Source organism: Alligator sinensis, unplaced genomic scaffold, assembly GCF_000455745.1.
Source record: "Alligator sinensis unplaced genomic scaffold, ASM45574v1 scaffold874_1, whole genome shotgun sequence".
Taxonomy (NCBI): Eukaryota; Metazoa; Chordata; order Crocodylia; family Alligatoridae; genus Alligator; species Alligator sinensis.
In genome coordinates, this window is record NW_005842302.1 from 342,664 (window position 1) to 349,715 (window position 7,052).

A 7,052-nucleotide genomic window follows, 5' to 3' on the forward strand; every position below is an offset into this window, starting at 1 on the left:
GACTTCCTGCCCCTGGGGCAGGGGGCTGGACTCGATGATCTTCCGAGGTCCCTTCCAGCCCTGATGTCTATGAAATCTATGAAATCCCCTTCCCCCCTTTACAATTTCAGCAGGCCACAAAAGGTTTCACATCATCACTGCTAGCACACCTGTGTGCACTTTCAGGCAGTGTGCATTGTTGTATCCCTTCTCCAGGCGCACAGCAATGAGAGGGCAAGCAGGGCACAAGTCCCAGGCCCTGCCTAAGGAAGCACCAAAATAGAGCTGGGGGGCTCTTTGCCCTTCCATCCCCTGTTCCCCACAAACTGAGCACCTTCCCTGCAACGGCTCTGGCAGCAAGAAGGTTAGCGAAGCAGTGGCAGCACCTGCCTGAAGCCAGAGTAAACCAAGATGCAGGGTAGAAAAGGAGGGAAGGGGGGGAGGGGGCACATAGCACTGCCCTGGGTGCAGTCCTGGCCAGTTACACCTCTGCCTTCCTCAGAGATGGCTGCATTTATGCCGTGGCTTCTCTGTGCCATCGGTGCTGTGGAATCCCCTCTAGACGAGAAACACAAGCCAATTGCCATTGTTGTATCCCAGCAGATGAATGGTATGTAGGGCGGAAGATGAACAGGCTCTTCCCGCTAGCTCTCAGAGAGGCTGGCCAGCTTGCTGGTAAAAGAGGATACAAGAGGAATTGGCTTGGTGTGCTCCAGAACAACTGGACTTCAGCAGAAAAGGAAATGGTATGTTTGCTTTTCCCTCAATTAGGCGGCAGCAAAGAGAGTCCCACTATTAAAGTCATTTTTATTCAGCTAAATTAAGCTGGATGCCTCATTAATGACACTAACAAACAAGAGCCTCTGTAATTAAACCACACACTACACTGTTGCAATTGAGCCCAATGTGGTGGCAGGGAGATGAGGCTGGTGGGGAGGAAGCCCCAGGCCCCTCCCTCCGCAATGAATCTCTCCCTTCTGCAGTTCCCTTTCATCTCAAGCCTGACACATTTATTTCTGCATGGGAGACGGTTTTAACACATTTTAATAACACGTTGCCAGCTCCAAAAAAACTGCTCCAAAGGCTTAGCGCCACAGAGCTGTTGGGGAGCGAGCACGAGCAGTGCCAGGCATAAATTGGAGGTGAAATGCGCACCCTTGACTGCGTTTCCCAGCACCAGGTTTGCCAGTGGCATGGTGCATGACTTTTTTGATATTCAATCTGCTCGGCAGTACCCCAATATAGCTTGTACGTGGCTCTCCTCACCCACTCTCTTGACTAAACATGGACAGCCGGGGGCAGGTGAAGGCAGTCACAGCAGACTTGGGGGTGGTAGCAGGAAACAGAGGGCACTGTTGAAGAGGGGAAGCCACAGAGAGTGGTTTCTCCTCCCGCCTACTTGCCACCAGGGACAGCCTTCATTTACAGATGGAGGGAAAAATGGGATACGAGAGGGAAAGGGTTACTGTCTCCACAAAAATGAAAGACCAGGAGACTGCCTGGGAAATCCACTTCACAGTCCTAAGTAAAGTATCCCCAACATCAGCCAGGCTCATGCCCCAGTGCAAACATGTGGGTGAGAGCAAACAAGGCAACAATAGGGAGGGAGAGTCCAGAGAGCCTGCCACTGCGCAGTTCTTCACTGCAGTGTGCGGTGGAAAGGTTTCCAAGCTAGGTCTAAATGAGCCAACTCAGGCGCCAGCAGCAGCCTAGCCCCAGCAGTCCTCTGGAGCTCGGCGTAGGTTAATCGGCTGAGAAGTGGCCTGTGCTGGGCTCTGCTTAAAGCAAGCTCAGGCGCTTCCATGCTACCAGCTGTCTGCATTGTAGACACACCCGGTGTTTCATTTCTCAGGCAATTAAGCCTCTGATCACACCAGGTGGCAGCTGGCTGAACGTAATGAAACTCGCAGGAGATGCCACGGCGTCACAAGCTTCAGGTTGGCTCTCTGAAGTCCCCAGTGGCCAAAGGTGCCTGAGGTTCCAGATGAAGACACCACTACAGTGCCACAGAGCAAATGACTCACAAGTCCTCCTCGGCTCACTCAAAGGAAAGTCTTCTTAAGACTGATGCCTGCTCACCCCACATCTCCATTTCCTTTACCTGGAATCCCTCCTGTGATCTAGACTTCAATGGATATTTGGGCTCAGCCCGACAGGTCTGAGGGAGCTCTGAGCTGAAGACCCCTCAATCACCCTAGCCTCCTTCTTTTCACCACAATAGATGAGCTGGAAGCTAGGGCTGACCCCAAGTAAGGCCTGATAACCTGGCATTGTCTTTCTTAAAATGACCCTCTACCCATCCCTTCCGGAGGCACAGACACAGCCCACCAAGGGCAGATAGATCCAGGGCTGGTGTAAAACCATATCTGCAACCAAAAGGCACTCAGCAAATAATTCACTGACCCAGTATACATTGAGGGCATGAAGTATTTTCTATCAGACAGTAACATAGCCAACATTCACAAGATTTCACATAGAAATTGCCCCTCATAAGCAGAGCAGGGAGCTTTCTTGTCCAGTGCCCCCACTCATCCCCACATCAAAAAAGGTCTGCTTAGCCGCTAGCCTCGTCTCTGGATGGTGCTGGCTGCCAGCATAAACCCTCTGAACCAGCCTCCCCCTACGCCCCCTGGAAAGTTGCTCTACATCGTGTTCATCTCTATCAGACAAATGCAATGACCTCTACAGTGCAGCGTTACATTCCCAAGTTCCTCCCCTCGGTGTCCCTTCTCTGCCCCTCCTCCCCCCTTTCTACTTCCTGCTTAGTAAGCAGCTTTGCTCATTAAGGGAAAATGTACTGTCCTCCCCTAACGAATGTGCTAAAATTACCCCAGCAAGTCCCAGCAGCAGCAACACAGGCCTTTACCCAGAATCAGGTTTTGCAAATATTAAACTAAATTGAAATCTCAGATAGCTCAGCACAAACCCCCAATAGGCCATAGCCGAGACAGAGCTGGCAAAAGCACCAGGCAATGCCAAGTGCATGAAAGCCTCACACTCCCTTGCTCAGACACAGGGAAAGTGGATGAGTTAGCAGAACAGGGCTCAGCATTAAATTGATGCTGAGTGTTTCATAGCCGCCAGCCATTCTCCCTCTTGTGCTCACTGCCTGGACTCTTAGAGGTGTCAGCGCAAGCAAACAAATAGCAGGGCTATGAAACCGCACAGACAGGCTACGTTCCTGGCTTCGGTCTGACTCCAGCCCCTGGACAGTGGCTGCCAAATTCCCAGCTCCTCCTCCCCAGACACTATGATGTGAGAAGGCTCAGAGCCCCGCTCCCTCTGTGTGTGTCCAATGCAGATCACTCCCTTGTCCCATCTGTTGTGATGCGACTGTGTGGCCATGAGACACCAGACACGGAAACTGCATCACTTCCGACAGAATCTCAATACTAAGTCATCCACAGTCCCCAAATGTAGCTGCCCAGGACCTTAGCCAGCCACTCGCATGAGCTGAAGAAACTCCAGGATGGCAGCAAACCTAGGAGAGAAACAAGAAACACTGATTGCTAGCTTGATAGGGTCATCGCCCACTCTGACATACCACAGGATGCCCTTTCAGACACAGGTGAGAGCATCCCCCGAGATGCACATGACCAGCCCAGACCCATGTCAAAGGAGAGGAACAAAGACAGCTCTACAGCCACCCTGACTTTGCCTTCACTGGCACCAAGGCTTCAACTCAGACTCCAGATGTTACTGAAAGAGCAGTGGGGGTGGAGAGCTTTTATTTATTATTGTAACACAATAGTATTGAGACAAAGCTCACAGTCACAATGCAAGTCAGAGAAACGTGGGGGGGAGGCGTGAGGGTGTCTCCCCTGCCAGCACCACACAGGGTGACAGTACTGGCAACACACCCACAGCAACACAACTCTCAAGCTCAGCTCTCCCAGCGTGTCCACCCCACACTATTCCTCTTACTGCTCCTGCAACAAGACCATGTGGATTGCTAGTGCCTTCATCCCAGGGTTGCCCAAATGACCTACAGGCCACAGACCCTTTACGATCTGGGATGCTCCTTTACACTCCAACCCCTTTCTTTTAGAGCATTTCCCAGTGATGTCTAGCTTTCCTGAGAGAGGTAATGATGCCCCAATCTGTAGTGGTGTTCAAGGATGCAGATCAGCATGCAGAATGGAGGCATGGGCCAGTCAGGAAGTTTGGGTCCAATTTCTCTCAAGGACTGAGTGTTTTAGGTGCCGAGGTGTGGTTCGGGCACCCCTCACACACTTGCCCCCTGCTGTTGTGGTCTCTTCACACTGTTCTTCAAGGAGATCTGCCTTCAGTCCTCTTAGTCGAGTGTTTAAAGCTGGCTCAGCCTGCAGTCACATTTCCTCAGCCCCTCCAGAGTTCAGCCCCACACCACTGTGAAACCACAACAGGTTTCATGCAACTAAAACCAGTCTGTGCTGGGCAAAGCTCTTCTCTCTACTTTCCTCCTGCGACTGAAAGCATGCCTCACCAAAGCCCTCCCCCCACCCCTTTCTTGTGCTCTCCTTCCCCTCCTCAGCCCACACGGTGGTAATTTTAGATCCATCAAACCTGGAGTATAACTGCGCGGCGGGCTTTTTCTTGCTTCGCTGCACAGAAATAATATTTGAGATTTGTGCCGATTGAGGGCAGGGGGTGCCAGCTGACAACTCCAGCAAGGGGCTGGGTTTATTGCACTTGTTTGCTTTAAATTGCATGTTTCCCCAAGATGGGATCAGGGAGCGAATGGAGAAGACCTCCCACACACAGGTTTCCAGCAAGCCCGAAGTGAGCCAGCCCAATATAAAACGAATGAGATCCCTGCCACTGAGAATACAGGAGACTTGTATAGACAGGGGAGGGGATGAAAGGGCAGGGTGGCTCTTAACTCCCAAAGAGCCCCTGGTGAAGCCATAACCCAAACCACACTCAAAGACCCACTCGCCCCCAAGATGCTTAACAACGGCTTCCAATTACCACATCCATAGCCACAGCAAGATGCAAATTGATTAGTAAATAATCTTGTTGGAGCAATAACCAGGCACTAGATAGGAATCTCCTTTCACAGCTAGATATCAGTAAGGGGAAGGTTAGGAGTTTTAAACAATCAACCCACAGCTGTCGTTATTAGAGGTCCCTATTCAACACAACCAGCATGAAGCAGCTGGCTTCACCCAGTCCTTGAGATGTTTTCCCTCCTCTGAGCCATGCTCAATGCCCTCAGCCCAGTTTGTTAGCTGGAGTTATGGCTGAGGGGTGAACACTAAATGCTCTCTTACTGTTTAAGAAAACACTGACACCAGAAAACTAACACCTGCTGAGCAGCCCCATGGCAAACTGCTGTAATCAAGGAGGTTCATTAGAAACCAATCAAAGTTTACCCCCACGTGGAGGCTCGGGACCTATGAAAGGGTTGGAAGGGGCAAGGCTGCCGTTTCTCCAGACCTGGAAGACAGGGAGAAAAATCCAAGCAATAACAAGACAACCGAACACAAGGTAGACAACGCATTCAGCAGACACCGCTAAATGGTTTCCAATTAATTAACTGATTACATGATAGAACAGAAGGGGATTCGAGCAAGGGCTGTTGACCTTTAAGAATAATTAATATCATCAGGATCACAAAACTCGTCCAAGAAAAATAATTAGGAACATTTTAGTATTGCATCTAAAGCCATGGGGGGAGGTTCTGGCTGATTCAGAGGCAGTGCTTCCCCCTTCTCCCCCCTCCCTGCTCTTTTTATGACCCTCAGACAGCTCCCACTCCCTATGCCCTTCCTCTCTCTACTGCTTCTCTATCCCTTCCTTTCCTCTGGCATATCTCTGCCCCTGCCCCAGGCTTCCCACTGTCACTTTCTCCCTTCCTCCACCCCATTACTCCTGCCCAAGGAGTTTGCCTTGCCCCAACCCACCCTTGTCATTCCACATTCAGCCTCCCCCCAATTCTACCTCTACCTCCCCCCACCCTTATCTCCCCGTTCTCCACCTTGCCCCTTTGTTCATGGTAACCCTGTCATGCCCTGTCCCACACTGCCGTTCTTTTAAAATCTATTCTCCCCTTTCTCCCTGGCAACCCCAACGGTTGACTGAAAGCCAAGGGAAATATAGTCTTAGCTTTAAATATCCCCAGCAGGAGCCAGTCCCTGCCCTCCCTTGGCAGTCAGCTGCATCACATAAGCTGTTCTCAGAAACACACATAAATATATGAGACAGAAGAAGGTGGCAGACGGTGGAGACTTAACTCCCCTCCTTCTCAATGACTTCAAACCTCACCAAACCCAGATTTCTTACTGCACCTTCCCCTAGGGACCACATGGGGCCTGGTGTTGGAAAGACCCCATTGCTAGTGGGCACAGGAAGGGAGGGTTTCCAGGAGAGAAAGGGCAAAGGAATTTGCTTGGAGGGCTGTGTGAGAAGCTGACACCTCTATAGAGAAGCACTGGAAAAAAAGGCAGAACACTGGGATAAAACAGTGCAGGAAAAAAGAAACCCTCTGTTGTTTATTATTGTTAAAACTTCTTTGGCTTGACACTTTACTAAATTATAGATAAAAGGAAAAATGGTCCTCATGGGCTGATGAAGCCAGGCTGCTGCCAAGAGAGCTGTGTTTACACCAGCTAATGAAAGGAAAGACTGCCATTACCCCACAGCATTCACACCCCAGTGTCACAGCACGGGGAAACTGAGACACCTGCTTCCACTGCTGCCCCCTCCATGGCTCAGGGAGCTCCAGGGACAGCAGTTAGGCAAAGCAGAAAGCTGTCAAGTGGACCAGGTGGACAAAGCCAGTGAGACCAGCAGGGAGTGGCCAGATGGCTCTGGGTGGGAAGGAAGGTCTGATGTCCACACAACAGGTGTATGGAGGTCGTTTGCATTTGCTGGGGGCTGATGTAGCCTGTAGGGTTGCATTCAAGGGGCAACAGAGGGGAGCTGGCATCCCTGTGAAGGGAGGGTGTGTCGGGGTGTTGAGGGGGAAGATGGTAGGTGCCTTTTGAGCAGAGGGTGGAGGTAACCCTGCATCTCAGGAGAGGAGAGGCTTGTCCTCATGGAGGGAAGGGAACAAGGCAGGCAGCAAAGGGACCACTGCTCTATTCCCGCCC

The 7,052-nt window shown here is 51.2% G+C and overlaps 1 protein-coding gene across 5 annotated transcripts in view; it reads right to left on the bottom strand.

Annotated features, from left to right (window-relative positions):
* NTRK3 (neurotrophic receptor tyrosine kinase 3) overlaps nucleotides 1-7,052 on the bottom strand; it is a 296,675-nt gene that overhangs the window by 215,670 nt on the left and 73,953 nt on the right. The gene's annotated exons all lie outside the window — the stretch shown is intronic.